Here is a 20,514-nt window from a genome sequence, read left to right on the forward strand (position 1 = left end):
TCTTCGCCCTCGTCCGGGCCTGCAACAAGGCAGAGCGGGCGGCCCGCCACACCCGACGGCACTTCCGTAGGTGGGCCTGGACCGAGGGCACACCGACCTCTCCCTCAACCACCGGAAACAAGGGGGGGCTGATACCCCAAGCACACCTCAAACGGGGAGAGGCCGGTGGCTGATGACACTTGGCTGTTGTGGGCGTACTCAATCCAGGCCAGGTGGGTACTCCAGGCCGTCGGGTGCGCGGCTGTCACACAGCGAAGTGTCTGCTCCAGTTCTTGATTCGCCCGCTCTGCCTGCCCGTTGGTCTGGGGGTGGTACCCAGACGAGAGGCTGACCGTGGCCCCCAGTTCCCGGCAGAAGCTCCTCCAGACATGTGAGGTGAACTGGGGACCGCGATCGGAGACGATGTCTGATGGTATGCCATGCAGACGGACGACGTGGTGGACCCAGGAGGTCCGCTGTCTCCTGGGCCGTAGGGAGCTTCGGGAGGGCCACGAAGTGGGCCGCCTTGGAGAAACGGTCCACTATCGTGAAGACGACGGTGTTTCCCTGGGACGGCGGGAGACCCGTGACGAAGTCCAGGCCGATGTGGGACCAGGGGCGATGAGGCACGGGCAATGGCTGTAGCTGCCCTGAGGTCTTCCTATGGTCGGCCTTGCCCCTGGCGCAGGTGGTACAGGCCTGGACGTAGTCCCGGACGTCGGTCTCCAGGGATGCCCACCAGAAGCGTTGCCGGACGACTGCCACGGTCCTTCGCACCCCTGGGTGACAGGAGAGCTTAGAACCGTGACAGAAGTCCAGGACTGCAGCTCTAGCCTCTGGTGGGACGTATAGTCTGTTTTTTGGTCCGTTTCCGGGGTCCGGGACACGGGTCAGGGCCTCCCGGACGGTCTTCTCCACGTCCCAGGTGAGGGCGGGCCACGATAGCGGACTCCGGGATGATGGGATCCGGGGGATCCGACGGTTCCGTTTTGACCTCATCTTCGTGCACCCGGGACAATGCATCCGATCTCTGATTCTTGGTCCCGGGACGGTAGGTAATCCGGAAGTCAAAACGGCCAAAGAACAGTGACCAGCGGGCTTGCCTGGGGTTCAGACGCTTGGCGGTTCTGATGTACTCCAGGTTCCGATGGTCAGTGAAAACCGTGAATGGCACGGCTGTTCCCTCCAACAGATGTCTCCACTCTTCGAGGGCCTCTTTCACAGCAAGGAGTTCCCGATTGCCGACGTCATAATTCCGTTCAGCGGGGGTCAACCTGCGAGAAAAATAGGCACACGGGTGAAGGACCTTATCGTCTTCCCGCTCTGGGAGAGCACCGCTCCTATCCCTGAGTCCGAGGCATCCACTTCAACCACTAACTGGCGGCTAGGATCGGGCTGCACACAGAACTGGTGCAGACGAGAAGCGCCGTTTCAACTCCTTGAACGCGGCCTCGCACCGGTCCGACCAGGTGAAGGGAACTTTTGGAGAGGTCAGGGCTGTCAGGGGGCTAACTACCTGACTGTAGCCCTTAATGAACCTCCTATAAAAATTAGCAAAACCGAGGAACTGTTGCAGCTTCCTACGGCTTGTAGGTTGGGGCCAATCTCTCACCGCCGCAACCTTGGCCGGGTCCGGGGCGACTGAGTAGAGTAGATGATAAACCACCAGGAAGGACAAAGAAGTGCGGTGGAACTCACACTTCTCGCCCTTCACAAACAGGCGGTTCTCCAACAACCGCTGCAGGACCTGACGGACATGCCGGACATGATCCTCAGGATCCGGGGAAAAGATGAGTATATCGTCCAGATACACGAAGACGAACCGGTGCAGGAAGTCCCGCAGGACATCGTTTACCAACGCTTGGAAGGTCGCGGGAGCGTTAGTGAGACCGAACGGCATGACCAGGTACTCAAAATGGCCCAACGGGGTGTTAAATGCCGTCTTCCATTCGTCTCCCTTCCGGATCCGAACCAATGATAGGCATTCCTAAGATCAAGTTTTGGTGAAGATATTGGCTCCATGCAAGGGGTGAACACCGAATCCAAAGGGGCAACGGGTATCGATTTGCGAAACCGTGATTTCGTTCAACCCCTATAGTCAATGCATGGACGAAGCCCGCCATCCTTTTTACCCACAAAAAAGAAACCAGCACCCATCGGAAGGTGGAATTCCGGATCAACCCGGCAGCTAATGAGTCCCGGATATAGGTCTCCATTGATTCACGCTCCGGCCGTGAGAGGTTGTACAGCCTACTGGACGGAAACTCACTGCCTGGAACCAAATCAATGGCACAATCGTACGGTGCGGTGAGGAGGAAGCGTGAGAGCCAGATCCTTGCTGAACACATCAGCGAGGTCATGGTACTCCGCTGGCACCGCCTTCAGATTGGGCGGGACTCGGACCTCCTCCTTAGCTTGGGAGCCGGGAGGAACCGAGGAACCTAGACACTCCCGATGGCAGGTTTCGCTCCACTGAACCACTACCCCTGGACGGGCCAATCAATCCGGGGATTGTGCTTTAGCATCCATGGAAACCCTAAAACCACACGGGAGGTGGCCTGAGTCACGAAGAACTCGATCACCTCCCGGTGGTTTACCTGACACCACCAGAGTTACTGGAGGTGTCTTATGTGTGATTGGTGGGAGTAGGGAGCCATCTAGCGCCTCCGAACCTGCACAGGCCGAGGTAAGAGCCACCAGAGGGAGCCCTATCTCCCTGGCCCATCTACTGTCAAGCAGATTCCCCTCAGAGCCCGTGTCCACCAGTGCTGGGGCCTTCAGGGTTGAATCCTCATAAAGGATCGTGACTGGGAGTCGTGTAGCAATGTGGGTGTGTCCCACGTGAATGTTTTGGCCCACCCCTGGCCCAGTCTCTAGGGGCGGGCGTTGGAGTTTAAACCGCTCGGGGCAGTCGTTTGCCATATGCTCACTCGAGCCACAAACATAACAAGCTCTGTGGGCCCGCCTCCTTTGTGCTCCAGGTGCCCTAAATGTTGCCCTGCTCGTGTCCCATAGCTTCGTCAGCAGGGGAGCCATAGGCGCACGGAGCGCAGGAACAGAGGAGCGTGGGGAGGGCGGAGCTCGATCGGACCCGGAAGGGAGAGGGACGACACGTGCCTGGCCACGCCTTCGCCTCGTTCCCGACGGCGTTCTTCTAACCGGTTGTCGACGTCGTATGACTAGATCGTGAGCCCATCTAAATCCCGCGGTTCGTCCTTAGCCACCAGGTGCTCTTTTAGGACCAGAGGACAGTCCGTTACAAAGGCAGCGCGGAGGGCAGTGCTATTCAGCCGGATCTCGCCGCCGCGATGCAGAAGGCGACTGCATAGGCAGCTGCGCTCCGACGTCCCTGTCGTATGGACAGTAGTGCGGTTGAAGCGGACTCTCCTCTGTTGGGATGATCGAACACCGTTCTGAGCTCCCGTACAAACCCATCGTATGTATGAAGGAGCCGTGAGTTCTGCTCCCAGAGCGCTGTAGCCCAAGCGCGTGCCTCCCCGCGAAGCAGATTTATCACATAAGCTACTTTGCTAGCATCAGTCGCGTACATCACGGGACGCTGAGCGAAGACGAGCGAACACTGCATAAGAAAGTCCGCGCACGTCTCCACACAGCCTCCGTACGGTTTCTGGAGGGCTTATGTATGCTTCTGGGGACGGAGGGAGGGACCGTTGAACGACCAGTGGAACGTTACTTTCGCACGCAGGGTCCTCGGGAGGGAGAGCCGCAGCGGCGCCCGAAGGGCGCGCCTCCACTTGTGCGGCGGAGAGCCTCCGCCCTGCGTTTAGGAGAACGTGCTGCTCGGTCATTAAGAGTCGATCCGAGAGGTGAAAGCGGTGAGGATCCGCTGCAACTCAACCGATTACCCCTCCCGAAGCCTCCGCCGCGCCTTGGTCTTCCATTGGCCGTTCAACAGCCGGTTGACGCCCCTCGGGATCCATGACGCTGGCCGAGATTCCTGTTGTGAAAGTGTAGGAACACGGACCCACACAGGGGGCGCAATGAACGGACAATGGAGAGAGTAAATAACAAGATTTACTACTGAAACAAGCACGAGTAATACAACAAACACAATTTGGGGTCGAATCCGCTGGTGTCCGTGTGGGCAGGCTCGAAGGTAGGAGACGTCTGTCTCAGTCGAACCGGAACCACCCAGATCTCCTCTGCCACCAAACCTGGAAATACTGGAACCGCCAAGTCCGAATTCCCAGGTGGCCACTGCCTCCGCTCGTCGGATCCGGTACTTGGTCTTAGGCGATATCTTGGCACTGAGTGGAGACGCCGTCCTCTACTGATATACCTCGGTGCCTGAGTAGAACAGCTGTGTCTGGTGATGGGTGACAGCTGTCACCCAGGCTACTCCCATGATGCGGCGCGCCCTCTGGTGCCTGGAGCCCCGCAACTCACGGCAGGGCGCCCTCTGGTGGTGGTGGGCCAGCAGTACCTCCTCTTCAGCGGCCCACACAACAGTTTGTTCCTGATAATACGAGGTCTATTAGAAAAGTATCCAACCTTTTTATTTTTTCAAAAACTATATGGATTTGAATCACGTGCGATTACATCAGCCAACCGTGAACCCTCGTGCGCATGTGTGAGTTTTTTCACGCCTGTCGGTTGCGTCATTTGCCTGTGGGCAGGCTTTGAGTGAGGAGTAGTCCACCCCTCTCGTCGGATTTCTTTTGTCTGGGAACTTCCTGAGAGACTGGTGCTGTGCTTGATCAAAATTTTTCAGAACCTGTGAAGCACATCGAAGTGGACACCATTCGAGAAATTCAGCTGGTTTTCAGTGAAAATTTTAACGGCTGATGAGAGATTATGGAGTGTTACTGTCATTTTAAGGACTTCCCACAGAGCGGGACGTCGCGCAGCGCTCCAAGGCGCCGTCGTCAGCCTGTTTCAAGCTGAAAACCTCCAAATTTAAGCCTCTGTTGACCCAGGACGTCGTGAGAGAACACAGAACTTTCAGAAGAGGTCGGGATCAGCAGTTTATCCGGACATTCCTGTTGTGGGCTGGGGTGTTTGGCTGGCTTTGTTTTTGTTTTCTGTTTCTCCTCCAGGTGGTATGCATTCAGGACTGAGTGGCTGACGTGTGGCTGAGTATTAGGACCTCACCCTGAACACCTGAGGCTTGTTATCACGTGCAGGTCATCAGGACTCACAGCTGTGGTGTATCTGTCTTGATCAGAGCTTGCTGCACTTAAACCTTGAATGCACAGTGTGTGATTGCCAGAGACTCGACCTTGTGAGCAGACGTGTGAGCTCGACGTCAGGAGAACAATCTCACCATTATGGACGCAGAGACCGCTCCAGGTTTGACGCCACAGTCTGTGAAGGAGGATTGGGTGAGGTCTCACGCTCTTCAGCACACTTACTGAGGTAATTTGGTTTTGGTGACTTTCATGAAGTAATGACAGTGGATTTGGTGTCCCTCACACCTTGTTTATTGAGCTGTTACGCTATGCTAATCGCCTAATCAGCTTCTGCTGCAGTGGAGATTTGAACTGAGTTGTTCCGTGCCTGCAGGGTGAGAAGCTGAGTTATATTAAAGCCAGGAAGTGTTTGCTGATTGTGTGCACCTTTGAGCTGTGTCTCTCGTGTGGAGAGTGTTGGACTCACCTCATGATTTCTTCCTTCGCAGACTCGGTTTGTCGCGGCCGCCTGGGGGGTCGGCGGGGTCCCTGGGTCCAAACTGTGGCTCCGGACCGTTTGCGCTGCTGAGAGCGCGCCGTGTTTCCACCTCACCAGACCGCGGACTTTTTGGGTTGTTTATCACTCCACTCACTATTATGTTTATTAATTCTGTTACCTTTTGAACTGTGCTCTGCTTATTTTATGCTGGGTCCTGTCAAACGCTGGGTCGGTGCTCCGACCGTGTCCGACACATAACAATTCCACTGTTAAAGGAGATTTTGTAATGAAAGACGTGTGGACGGATTCGCGCATCGGCAGGCAGCCGGCGCGGCGCGCAGTCAGCACGGCGCACCGCCACAGGAAAAACACCTTCGTGTTGATAACCATTTGTAAAACCAGGCGGCTTTTGATGGCTTTCAGTAGAGTGAGTATCTGAGAAATTGTTTAACAGCTGGACATGTTCCAACTTGTCCTTAAGGCTTCCAACGGAGGTGTTTTCCTGTGGCGGCGCACTGCGCCGGCTGTGCCGATGCGCCAATCCATCTGCACGTCTTTCATTACAAACCTCCTTTAACAGTGGAATGTCCGGATAAACTGCTGATCCCGACCCCTTCTGAAAGTTCTCTGTTCTCTCACGACGTCCTGGGTCAACAGACGCTTAAATTTGGAGGTTTTCAGCTCGAAACAGGGTGACGACGTCGCCTCGGACCGCTGCGTGACGTCCCGCTCCGTGGGAAGTCCTTAAAACGACAGTAACATTCCATAATCTCTCATCAGCCGTTAAAATTTTCACCGAAAACCAGCTGAATTTCTCAAATGGTGTCCACTCGATGTGCCTCACAGGTTCTGAAAACATTTTGATCAAGTACAGCACCAGTCTCTCAGGAAGTTCCCAGACAAAAGAAATCCGACGAGAGGGGTGGACCACTCCTCATTCAAAGCCTGCCCACAGGCGAATGACGCAACCGACAGGCGTGAAAAAACTCACGCTTGCGCACGAGGGTTCAAGGTTGGCTGATGTAATCGCACGTGATTCAAATCCATATAGTTTTTGAAAAAATAAAAAGGTAGGATACTTTTCTGATAGACCTTGTACACTAATTCATAATCAAAATCGATAAGCTGTGTGAAAGCAGGAAGCATCGCCTTGAGATAGAGAAGCAGGAGGTCAAACCAGAATAAATCCATTAATTACATTATTTCTTATTTTTTTATTTATATTTTAGTGTTTTCTCGAGACCCATTCCATTTGGCCCTGATCTACTCATGTCAAATCAACTGAAAAAAAAAAAAGAAAATCACAGTACTTGGGTTCCAGGCACCAGGATTGGGAAATGCTGTTTTAACAGTTTCCGTACTGTGAATAAATTATAGATTAAATTCAAATTGTTTAATTTGTAAATGTTTAATTAAATGTGTTCATTTAATTATTTGTGTACAACTCCATCATCATTTAGCATACTAAACCCTTTTTTGGAACCATTTTTCAGCTCTTTAGGCCTGCTTTTCTGGATTTTACAGTTTTAAAAACCAATCCAGAGCTAAATTCAAATGATAAAAGTTAGTGTTTGCGGTAGTTTCAGTTAAATGTTTTAGCGGTTTATTGGTTTAGTGTTACACAGCTAGCATTTCGATTAGCAGATTAGTGGCTATCTAAGCTAACATTTTAGACTTTTAAAACACATTATTACTAACTCTACCCCCAACCCTAACCTTAACCATAGCCTAACCCTACTCCTTCTCCTAAGCCTAACCATAACCACCTCCCCACCCCTGCTGCAATTTTAATTACATGCAGCCATCATGGCATGAATTAGAATAAATTTGTGCTGCCATGATGAAAATTTTGCACTTTTTGTGACAATATGACAAACCAATAGATTAATGTATATTTCGTGCTGCTGAATCACAATCCATGAGACTGGGTTGGTTTATTCTCAACAACAAGCCCATACATGTCCAGTAGGGGGCAGATGGGTATATGGATTCTTAGATAAACAAAAAGATTTGCTTTTAATTTGAAGATGTACAAGATGAAAAGATTTATGGATTATGAATTATCACGTTAAAAAAAAAAAAAACTAGGAGATGAGCTGCGTGTTTGTCTGTCCGTCCAACTATCCATCTAGGTTTTTCCAAACCCTAGAAATAATTGCTTTAACCCTCTGGGGCCGACACCATAGTATACGACAGCTGAGACCAAGCTTCAGTCAATTCTAAATAACTTTTTAATGATGTGAGATAGAAATTTACTTTTTTTTTTTTTTTTTTCTGAAAAGTTAACTCCGCGGGCTTTCGAGCCAGCCATTGGCCATCTTGTACTCCTCATAGAAGCTGTGTGATCATGTGCACAATGTAAGTGTCCAATCTGAATTAGTTCACCATCACACACCGTCCAAAATCTAATCGTAGGGCAGATTTACCTCACGTGATAAACCAAAGATCATTTTTAGGAGTGATGTCTTACTAGTTGGCCCATTTGAATAGCCATCTGGCTGCTGGCTCCAATGCGCCCTGCGCCATTACGCACAGCGATCAGTGAAAATGAGCAGATGGAGGGCCTCTGATGACAATCTCACGTGCTCAAACACAGAGTGTGTGAGTTTTAGAGATGCTCCACTCCTCATTACCTGTGAATGTTATTGAATAAGCCTGTGGCAAGCTCTCTCACTCTGGTGTGAAGCGTTGTTTACCATATCAATGGAGGGGGAGGGGCTGCTCGTCAGAGTGTAAATGGGCCAAAGTGTCAAAGCTGCTTTCAGAGCAGGACAGAACACTCCAAAACACAGTAGAAGTATAAGTTTGTGATGTGACCATTGTGTAATAGCAGACAGAAATTGCTTTGAGATGAAGACAAACAAAATGCATAGACCATTTTGTATATATTGTCCAAAATGTGCATTTGTGTTTTTTGTTTGAACCTTTTTGTTGTACAGTTTTTCACACAAGAGCCCAAATTACCTTTATAAAGTGTCAAAAACTGTTGTTTATTATAGTTTACTGTGTGTTTTGAATAAATGTGTGGAAAATTATTTCCACTTTACTTTTTCCTTTCTTATTTCTGATTGTAAACCTTTATTACACTTATAAAACACAACTATAGCATATATATTCTGAAAGTACAGGTTGTCCTGAAAAAAGAGACATAAAACTTGATTGTGGGATGCAGGGAGAGCTGTTAACAGCAATAATAAAACATTTATGCCAGGCAAGTGAACTGTCCAAAAAATGCCCTCAGACCCCAGAGGGTTAAGTAACAAGTTGTTGTTTCAAAGTGTTTGAAATGCTTTAATAAAAACTTTATTGCACAATGGTGTGGCAGATTTCTCTGTCTGGGGCAGATTGAAGTGTTTTAAGATGCTGGCCTACAATTATCTGTGGGCTCTTAATGTCCAGTTTTTGCTGAGACAGCAATGGGGTACTTAACGACTAATAACTGTTTTCGCTTTATACATGTGCCCAATTAATTGGTCTATCACTCATTATATTTTGCGGTGTAACATAAGGATCTGCCGTCAACAGCAATCTTTATCACAGCCAGTCCAAGGTTCATGATCGAAGACTCGATGATGTGTTGACAATGTCGACATTTCGTATTATTAAAAATAAGTCCTCAAAATTATGCATATGACTGAAATAGAGATAATAATGACTGAATAACAGGAGAATAATCTTCAAAATTATGTATAAAAATAGTGCAAGAAGTGCTAACAAGACAAACAACTCCTCTAAAGAAGCCTAATCTTAACGGTAGAGAAGTTTGCACAAATAATCCATCACACTTACTTAAACCAGGACATGTATGAGGTGATTTTGTCTCACTATGTATTCTGCATTTTTGCTTTTTAATTTCACACAGTATACCTCAGCTCTGACCCATGACGCCATCTTGGTGATCGCAGAGGCCTTCAGATACCTGCGGCGCCAGCGTGGTTGACCGTTTCCACGCCGGGGCAGTGCTGGAGATTGCCTTGCCAATCCCGCTGTCCCTTGGAGCCAAGGCATTGACATCGAGAGAGCGCTTAAACGGTAGGAAAAAGAGAACTGGAAGCTAATAACTAAAGAAAAGGCTAGAAGAAGTGAAGCAGAGATAGCAACGTGAGAAGGTGATAAAGAGGGAAAGTGACAGAGAGAAGGGAAAAAAGTGCAGAGCTATTCTCCTCCCTCTGCCTCCAGATATCCATGCACAGCGCTCACTCAAATTACAGACCTTCATTACCATAAAACTACATCTTTTATTGAAGCATAGCCAGTTCATCATTTGATTAACCGACTTGCGCTTTCCGTAGCTTTGCAGACACGAGCGCTTTAATACCAGCTATACTGTTATGCAAAGTGAGAGCTTTTGAACATTCTGTTGTGTCTTTCTGTCTCACTTTCCCACCCGGAAGGTCCATGGTACAAGCATGACCGGAAACATCCAGTTCGATAACTACGGGCGAAGGACCAACTTCACATTGATGTTTATGAGATGAAAATAGGAGGGCCGAGGAAGGTAAGACGGAGCAAAACAAACATCTGTCCAGCTGTCAAGTGTGAGGCGAGCCCAATCCCCTAGCCTTCAGTTCACAATGCTCTGTCCACAGCCCTTGGCATCGTATAATAGAGTAGAAGGTAGCCTTCCTTGTAGATAATTCACCTACATGGGAATGGGCAGTGAGGTATGTGATCGTTTAATCATGCTGATTTGACACATCAGTCCTACACAACCTGGTCTCACGGCAAGTTGTGATTCAGCAGAATGAAATATAACATTAATCTATTGGTTCATGATATTGTGACGAAAAGTGCCTCATTTTTGCCACGGCAGCACAAATTCATTCTCATTCATTCCGTGATGCTGCACGAAATTTAAAGTGAAGGGGGGGGGGGGGGGGTTGAGGTGGTTATGGTTAGGGGTCGGGGTAGGAGTAGGGTTAGGAATAACGAGTTAAAAAAAAAAACCCATATGAAAATTGACTCATTTCATCACAGGAGCACAAAAAAAAAAAAAACTGAGACTGAGCTGTCCCACACATTACAATTGGTCTATATGACTCAATGTATTAGTATTTTTATAGATGAATGTTTTTATTTTTATGTTGCCCCGTGCTTATTTCTGTGCTGAGTAAACCCCTTGATGGTGTTGCCAAATGAATGCTCACCTGCGCACAGACAGTTTATGTCAAAACTCCAGCATGATGCTGACTGACAAGTATTTATAGTAATTGTCCCAACTGCTCTGGAGGCGTGAGGTATTGACTGGTGAATGGGTTCATTTACTGTATTTACTTCATTCACTGTGGAATTAATTTCAGATGACTATGGTTTATGGCCACACTTAAAACTGATTTTTGAATGTGAGTGCAGAGTTAACTTTGCCATTCGATTGGTGAATGTTAGCATGGAGGCTGTTTTTGGTTAGTTATGGTTAGTTATGTGGTGGTCATGAGGATTGGGGGTCTCCTCATGTTTGCGTGTGGTTACTCTGGGTGCTCTGGCTTCTTCTCCACATCCAAGACATGCAGGTTAGGTGAACTTTTTAGACTCGAAAATTGCATGTATGAATGGTTTGTCTGTCTACAGTTGTCTCAAAGTTTAAATACCACTGGCAGAATTTTTGCTTTTTGGGCCATTTTTAAGAGAATATGAATGACAACACAAAAACGTTTTTTTTTTCACTCATGGTTAGTGGTTGGGTGAAGCCATTATTGTCAAACAACTCGCAATGCTTTTTGGAATATTTTTAAAAACATTTGTATCACCACGTGTATGTAAGATTGTTCCAGAGCCCATTTCAAAAGAAAATATCACATTTTAATAGATTCCACTTGATTTGCCCCCTCTGGTGGTGAAAATAATAAAACATACTAAATGACTGTTGTACAGTACTAGTACAGGGTCGTGTACAGGCACTGACATCTATGTTGCTTGTTAAGAATTTGATGACTCCAGATATGGATATGTTGTGATCCAAGCCTGATCGAACCCTGCCTCCCCCCATCTTTACCAATCAGTCCATCACCATTTATTTCTATAGCTCTTGACAGCAGCCAGACAGTGCTTTACAGTAAATCAGTCTTCAAGAATTCACAAAAATAAACCAGCAGGCAATAGAGTTAGAACGGACAATAAAAACAAAACATGTCAGAAAATAGTGTGTAAATCAGGAGGTAACTTGTCCACAGTCTGGGGCTAGCTACCTAAAAGTCGATAACCCAGAGTTTGTATTTTGACCTTGGAACATCTAAGTAAAGCTGCTCAAAACGCCCATAAAGTCCAACTGTAAGTGTGGAGAGTTAAATTTCCGACAAGTAAGAAGGTGCAAGCCCATTAATAGCTTTAAAAACAAACATTAAATCTATCTTAAATCAATTTCTAAAATCAACCAGAAGCCAGTGGAGTGAGTAAAGTATAGTTTTTTTCACTTCTGAAAGTGTGTGTTAAGTAGATTAACAGCAGCATTTTGCACCAGTTGAAGTCGTGCAAGAGAAGACTGGTTAACACCAGCATAAAGTGCATTACAGCAATCCAGTCTGGAGCTGATGAAAGCATGAAATGGCCCAAGTGAAGATCACATCTACTGAGAAAGGGCTTTACTTTCTCCAGAAAACGTAGCTGGAAAAATCTTACTTTGACAATAGAGTTTATCTGTTGGTTGAACCTCAAACAACTGTCAAATGTCACTGACAAATTCTTGACAGATGGTTTAAATAATTAGCCAGAAGATCAAAGTTTGATGGTACAGTATTCAGCATGCCAGAATGTCCAAACATAATGGTCTCGTTTTACCATCATTCAGGAAAAGCAAATTTGGGACAACCACTGCTTTACATCATGATTACAATTAAATAGTGATGACAAAGCATCGCTTCCATTTGCCCTCATGGGCAGATAGATTTGCAGATGACCTGCATAACAGTGAAAGGACAGCTCAGCTATAATTGGCAAACATGTACAATGAAAATAGAATGGGGCCAAGAACAGAACCCTGTGGCACTCAACAACAAAGAGGAACAATTGATCAGAAGTCGTCAATCATAAAGGGGAAAACTCCTCTCAGCCAATACCACTAAAGCACTTAAGTACAGTACCATGAATGCCAACAAGATGTTCTAACTGGGAAACAAGCACTGTGTGATCCATAGTGTCAGAGGCTGCTGCGAGATCCAACAGAACTAGCACAGAACCTGCATCCACAGACAGAGTGATGTCATTATGCACATTTAAAAGTGCTCTGTCATGATCTAAATACAGATTGGATTTTTTTCAAGGCTGTGACTGTCTTCTAAAACACCACACTAAAATAAAATAGAATAGTCTTTATTGTCATTGTACAGGGGGGGTGGTACAACAAAATTGGGGGTGCTCCCGCAGAGCTACTGTACACAGAAAAAACAGACATCTTATAAACCACAAAAACAATGTTTAAATGTGAAATATGTACTGTACACACACACACACACATATATATATATATGTATATATATGGGGGGTGTTTATGGGGGTAGGTCTCTGTATGTGTGGTATTCATTGGTGTTTGCAGTATGTATGGCCCAGAGGAAGAAGCTGCATGTCAGCCTACTGGTGAGGGACTTTTGTTGACCTGTAGTGTCTTCCGGAGGGGAGCAGGTCAACAGGGAGTAGGCAGGGTGTGAGGGGTCTCCTGTGATGGCTTTGGTTCTTCTAAGGCAGCAGGATGTGGTAATGTTTTTCAGGGCTGGGCAGAGGACAGCTGACGATCTTTGGGCAGTGCACCACCTTTCTATCCTAGGCTGTGGAGCCTGAGTACCACACACCGAGACATTATGTCAGTATGCTCTTCACCGAGGAGTGATAGAAGGTCACCACCAGCTTTGTGTCCAGGTTGTTCTTCTTGAGGACACACAGGAATGTACGCTGTGAAAAATGTACGCTGCTGAGCCTTCTTAACCAGAGCCCTGATGTTGGATGTGTAGGTGTTGTCTGTGGAGATGTGCCCAGAAACCTGATGTGGTGACAATTTTTGCCTGTTCTCCATTTATGAGGGGCGGGGCATGGTTTTGTCTATTCTTTCTGAAGTCCAAGATGAGTTCTTTTGTGTTATGAACGTTCAGGGTCACGTTTGTTCTCTGAGCACCAGAGTGACAGTTCCTCCACCTCGCCCATGTATGCTGCCTCGTCCCCATCACAGATGAGTCCCACCATTGTGGTATCATCTGCATATTTTATAATGCGGTTGGTTGGGTGGGTTGGAGAGCAGTCGTAGGTGTACAGGGTGTACAGTAGAGGGCTCAGCCTTGAGGGGGACCAGTGCTGAGTGTGAGGGAGTAGTGGGGGCTGAGTCTCACAGACTGTGGGCGGCTCATCTGGCATCAAGACAAGTGTATATGTTCTGAAAATCATGGAATTTGGCCAGTATGTAAATTTAAATGAATTACTGCTGATGTGTTCTCAAGAACCAAACCCGGTGAATGCTGACCATATGTTTCACAAGAAACACTTTGGCACCAAGACTGTGCCACATTGTGAAGATTGAAATAGTTTTGCATTCATAGTGTACAGTTTGCTGTGGAGTTGGCAGGACTAAAAGGACAGTGCAGTGCTATGTTAATTGTGTGTCTCTATTAGGTAGCAGCAGTGATGAGCTTTGCTAAGCATTGCAAGTCCCATAAATCACACAGCCTGTGATCTGATAGCTAAAACTGTCCTATCAAAAGAGTGATAGACAATTTCCATGCCGTGTGCTAATGTAGATAGGATTTTGGTCCTCTCCAGACATTAATTACCATTCAAATAACCAATTACTCGAAAAGGGATCCAAAAATTCATCTGGCGCATCCTTACAATGGTAATTCCCTATGGGTCTATTCACATTCTAACCGATACCATATGATGACCTCTAGTTTTATTTCCTAACCTTGCTGAGTTCCAGGAGACAGCTGTGAATTTCTCGTTAGTTATACAATCGTGAGCTCAGTCTGATATGACGTCCAATTATGCCGCCTGCCTCCCAGGCCTCTAAAGCTCACACTTCAATTAGCATCATGCGGCCCTTGCAGCCATTGCCTCGTGGCCAAAGACAGGGCAGGGAGATGGATGGAGAGAGGGAGAAAGGAGGACGAGAGACAGAGTGAGGGAGCTGGGGAAGTGAGACGGGATGGCAGCAGTTTGTCAGAACAATGGAACCTAGTCACCCCAGTGACAGTTAGAGGATGAAGATTCTTAGCTGTGACTGTCAAGAGTGATGCATGGGATGATATCTGTCCCAGCTACTCAGGGTGAGATCAGAACTCAGCGTGGGGACTGATGTCACGGACAGCGGCTCTGGAGGCAGTCATCCTCGAGCAATGACTCTCAAGCAATTGCTGCTGAACAAGACTGGGGACAAAAACAGTTTCCTCCTCTAGGTCCTTCTGCTGTTGTACTCAGGAGTCAGTTTGCAGGTGTGATCCTGTACAGCATTTCTCCATTTACACCTGCTATGCTGAAATGGTTACAAATCTTTAAAAATAATAACAACTAGAGGAGAAGGGTGAATTGCAGCTAGCAACAGTTGAATTATTGGCAGCAACACAGGCAACATGTTTCATTAGGAGCCAGAACAGTCATTATTTAAGATGGCCATTAAACTCTTGACACTGGTTTGACTTGAGCACTAATGCAGCAGAAAAAGTAACTGCAATGGCACAACTGTGCAGAAGAAGCCACGAGCAACTGAAATATTATCATAAATTATTAAAAATGTGTGCAGTTCACAGGCCAGAATATCAATTATTTACCTTTCAAACCTGGGAAGGAAAGATGTTGTCTGCTGTGTGCTGATCCACTGCACATACATGTTCCAGATGCTCATTTTGTTATCTGGACCATTATAGAGTTATGTAATTGGGCAATATTCTCATTGAATTTTGGGTTTTTTGTGTGTGTTTTTTTCTTCTTAATTTGTGCGCCAACATAAAATCCAGTGTAAGCTTTTGCATGTCTATTTCAACAAAAACCCAGTGTGAGATGGTTTTAAACTAATACCCCCATCACACATAGCCAGTATCACGCAGAATGGCATCAGAATGACGAATCGGCGCACATCCGAAAAGTGTCGGGTTTCAGTTCCAGAACGTTCTGACAGCCATCTGCAAGAGTCCACACACTTGGTCAAAATTGGCCGGCAGCTCCGAGTGTGATGCACATGTTCAAAACCCTCCGCTCGCCGTCAAGATGGGACACCTATCCGACGGTGGTCCATGTGCAGTCTGAGGACCATCTGACCGCAATTTACATATTCTGATGGCAGCAAAACAGGATCCAAAATTATTTGAGCACATACAAGGGTACCTTGAGATGGATCTGGCACAGCAAAGCCTGCCGGTATGACCTGCACGTGTCACATATAATAATGTGTGTGTATAATAATAGTGTGGCTGAACACTGTGCAGGACATTAGACCAGAATTTTGGTGGTCTATGGTGCAGTCGCTTTCTGCGCTGGACCACATCTCTTTTTTCAACCAACATTGCCCATGGCTGCACAAATAAATGCAATTATTCTTGATATTCACACAAAATATGTAAGTGAAAATGACAACTTCATCAGTTGTGCATGACCATTTACACTTGTGTTGCACCACTGTGCGCTGCTTTGTACCAGGTGGAAGATAAGGCCAAATTAGTCTTTGTTAATTTCATACATGGATCACCAGGCCAGTTCTGTCATTTTAATATGACATATTTACGTCCCCCAAACACATAATAAAATCATTGGCATTTATTTATTTGTCTGTGTGTCTGTTAGCAGGATTACATCAAAACTACTGTATGGAATTTGATGAAAGTTTCACCACAGATAGATAGTATTAGGCCATGGAACACTCCGTTACACTCCGTGATCCGGTGTCGCCGACCAAGCGGTTCCCCCTAAAAATCTGTCCGCCTTGCCTTAACTGCACATGCGTCATTTCTGAGCGACAGCAACGGCGCACTGACTTTTAGGGGAGGTGATGGTCTAGTGATTAAAGCGTTGGGCTTGAGACCAGAGGATCCTTGGTTCAATTCCCAGCCTGACCAGAAAATCACTAAGGGACCTTGGGCAAGGTCCTTAATCCCCTAGTTGCTCCCGGTGTGTAGTGGGCACCTTGCATGGCAGCAGCCTGACATCAGGGTGAATGTGATGCATTGATGTGTTCAGCGCTTTGAGCGTCTGATGCAGATGGAAAAAGCGCTATATAAATTGCAGTCCATTTACCATTATCACCTTGTTTCTGCTTCAAACTGCACTCTAGTCATCATCTATCTCAGCCACAGATATCTGAAGCCTTTGTACAACAATCATTTCCACATAAATTCAGCATTATTTCATAACAAAAGGCGGGGGGTCGATCAGAGTGCCACAGCAGCATGTCTGAGACTGATGTGCTGGTGCGCCTGGGTGATTCTTTAACTACGGGCACTATTGGCCTTGTAAATGTAATTTCCACCACACCATTGCCTTACAATATAAAGCGCCTTGGGGCAACTCTTTGTTGTGATTTGGCGCTATATACATGTGCTCTGATGTCACTGTTTATCTCCATAGAAACTACCCAAACAATCTTTCATACACACTGTTTAAAGGGACACTACAGTGTTGTGGTGTAAATTACGGCAATAGTGTGGGACAACTACATTTTGTTTAAAAAAATCACAACAGTTGTATGACATTGAATACCCCAATTATGTTTTGATTATTTTACTGATATTTTATTCAGAGAAATTTTAAAACATTAGAAAAAACGGGTTTTTTTACCATTCATTTCTATCATTGAAGATCAAAAGTCTGGGTGTGGGACAAGCACAAAATGGCAATATTTGCATATAATGATGCTGAAAAAAGGTGAAAAAGTCATCACAGACTACGAGAACAAATTTCTTAAAACACTTTCATTGTAAAGATAACTATAAAAGTGTGAAATTTCCCCTTTTTTCTGTTTTTATACAATATGATCAAAGGACATAATAAGTGCCCGTAGTCTAAGAATCACCTGCCTACGTCTTTTCAGAGCGCCAATAGCGATTCTCCGATTATCGCCTCATTTTTGCTTAAAACGGCCTCGTTTCTGCTTAAATCTGACTTTAGAATTATTTAAAAGGTTTTGTTTTTCTGATGGTTAATGATCACATTATTCCCTTTGCTCGATTTGGGTGTACAGAGTCAGACCCAGACGTGCTGCTGACGTCTCGATATGATGCATACGCAGTGAAGACAGGGCAGACCAATTTGTGGGGGGGGGGGGCACTTGGTCGGCCACACCGGATCCGGATTCTGGATCAAGATTTCAATTTATATACGCTTTGAAGTTGATGTCTTCTTGTCTGCTCCCATTTTTGTTCGAGGTCACCACATCGGATACAGCCAGATCTGCATTGGTATTTAGGCACAAGTTTTATGCCGGATGCTTATATAGGCTTTGAAGGATTATGTCAAAACTATTTAATGGATTTTCACCCAATATTCACCATACACTGGTGTTAGGCCTTGGAAGACTCCATTAAATTTTGGAGGTGATCTCTTTGGATTAGGATTTCACTTTGTAGACTTTTCAGGATACGTCAAAACTACTTCACGGATATGACATCACAATGCAAAGTCAAGATCCGGAAGACACTTGTTTCAGCTTGTGAATTAAATATCAGTTTGCAACGTCTTGATCAGTTGGACCATTCTGGATCAGTATGCAATTATTGTATTGTGTTGTGGAATCTGTATCCAGGTAAAGTTTGGGTCACAATATGAATCAGACATCTTTAATTTTGAGTCTTCATCAACTCTTGGTGGACATCAGAAATCTCTGATTGCTCTCATTTTCTGCTATTTTCAGTCAGAAAATTCGCTAATGTTTTTATGTGATTTCGATCAAGGAACATGTTCTCATGGCGATATCATAGAAAAAGTTAAACACAACATTTTGTGCATTAAGCCGATGAATTTCCAAGCTCATGTACAGAACATGTTTCAAAATGTGTTTTTTTTTTGTTTGTTTGTTTGTTTTTTAAATTCAGAAACACATGCTAGGTTTGTGCATCTGGTTAGGGTTAGGGTTAGCATAGCAATAATAATAAGATGAATGTTTGCTTTTTTCTGGATGGAAAACCCACCATCTTGATTTCAGTGGCATCCTGTTTACCCGTCAGCTGATGAATACATGGAATATGTATGGATTTGTGTGTTTTTTGTTTTTTTTTTGTTTTTTTTTACAGTTTACTACAAAATTTACATGAGAATAACCTGCATCATGGCATCTTCCAGTAAAACCTAAAAGTGCGCATCACTTTATGTTGGGTATCAAACTGAAGCGTCACTAAGCAGTGTTTTCTCTTTGCAGATCGGGTACTGGAACGAGTATGAGCGGTTCGTAAATCTTATGGACCTGCAGCTTTCCAACGACTCCTCAGTGGAAAATCGAACGATTGTGGTCACTACTATTATGGTACACTCTCTGTGCAGTTATAAATGTTTCACGTATTCTGCCACTCAAGGTCATGGTGTTGATTCCGATGATTGATACATTCTGTCCTGGGCGGGTAGAACCACATCTTTTTTGTGTTGCTTTCCATCCACTCACTACATGTTGAAACAGTCAATCAGAAGCGGGAGTGTTTCAACTGTATCCGTGTGGGTGCCAAAGCATTTTGATTTTCCATACTTCAGTGGCCTGTTGTAGCAGTGACGTCACAATGTTGGTGTCAATGGTAGTGGTTGACTCCATCACTTGTAAAAACATGCAAAAATGTACGTAAGTAGACCTGTTTGTCTTCATCAAGTAAATGATCACTGACACTTGGGATAGACTGGCCGGATGAAAGAGGATAGAGAAGCAATGGTTAATCAAGCTGGGCAAAACAAAACAATCAGAATTGGAGCAGGGACAAGAAGGTTTGCTATATTGCCTTCTTACTACCTCTCCAATCTATTTTGCATTGCTCCTCCAAATGTTCTGTGTTGAATTATATAATATTTGGAGAAACCTCTTCCAAGATTCACATAAACACTTGTTTACTGACACTATTTCTGTATTTACTCAGCTAAAAGAGTCAATTCCATAATTTCTCCCTTTGCAAACACACCAACTGACTGTCAGTGATATTATAATTGCCTATTTTAGAGTTCCTGCAAACACGCTGCAAAAGGAAAACGATAAGGATCTCGTCTTTTGACGCCATTAGATCCCATCTGTATTCCAAAGACATAAGACAGTGTCCCTCAATCAAAAGAGGAAACATTTAACATCTCCAGATGAGGAACACTGTCAAGAGTTAAGAGAACTGGTTGCTTCCCTACTTGCAAGTGGCCCTGGTTACCGTGGTGGTTACACAGTGAGGTGATCCATTCAGCACAGAACAAACAAACCATTGCTCTCCGACTTGCACTCTAATTGTGTGTGGCTGTAATGACAGTGCCTGCTCTCCTGAGCGGTCTTGTTTGATAATGATGATGTGCTCGGAGAAAAGGCAAGCTGCACCAAAAAGGAGGGGGAAGCTAGCACGCACCTGCTCTCCTCGTGTAAATCTTTTTTTTTTTTTTTTTTTTTTTTTATGTGTTTTAGTTTGTGCTTAAAAAAATAAATAAATACAAATAATGGCTTATTTTGTTTTGTTTGATTTTTGGGAATGAAACAGCTTTTAACTTGCGCATTGGTGCAATGTGCTTGAATATGTTGAAGGACGATGTTGGCGCTCTCTGATCCCTCTCCTGTCACTGGCATTTACTTATGAAACCCATTGCCATTCCCATCACCGCCACACTCTCTGTTGACCCGCGACTTGCCTACAAATGCCTCCCAGCCTCTGTAAAAGTCATTCCAGTCTCCTGGTCTGTCCTATACAAATGAAAAATTTAGCCCTTTCTCGTAGCATCCCATATTATTCCACAGAGTTGCACCCTGGTGGTTAAATGGGCTGGGCACATTGGGCT

At 45.6% G+C, this 20,514-nt stretch overlaps 1 protein-coding gene and 1 long non-coding RNA gene across 2 annotated transcripts in view; both read left to right on the forward strand.

Moving 5' to 3' along the window:
• gria3b (glutamate receptor, ionotropic, AMPA 3b) overlaps positions 1 to 20,514 on the forward strand; it is a 333,461-nt gene that overhangs the window by 261,263 nt on the left and 51,684 nt on the right. The gene's annotated exons all lie outside the window — the stretch shown is intronic.
• Positions 2,614 to 19,736, forward strand: LOC117520070. The gene is made up of 3 exons (XR_004563521.1): positions 2,614 to 2,624; positions 11,485 to 11,490; positions 19,474 to 19,736. It is a non-coding gene; the product is annotated as an uncharacterized LOC117520070 (long non-coding RNA).

This window comes from Thalassophryne amazonica, chromosome 11, assembly GCF_902500255.1.
Source record: "Thalassophryne amazonica chromosome 11, fThaAma1.1, whole genome shotgun sequence".
Classification (NCBI taxonomy): domain Eukaryota; kingdom Metazoa; phylum Chordata; class Actinopteri; order Batrachoidiformes; family Batrachoididae; genus Thalassophryne; species Thalassophryne amazonica.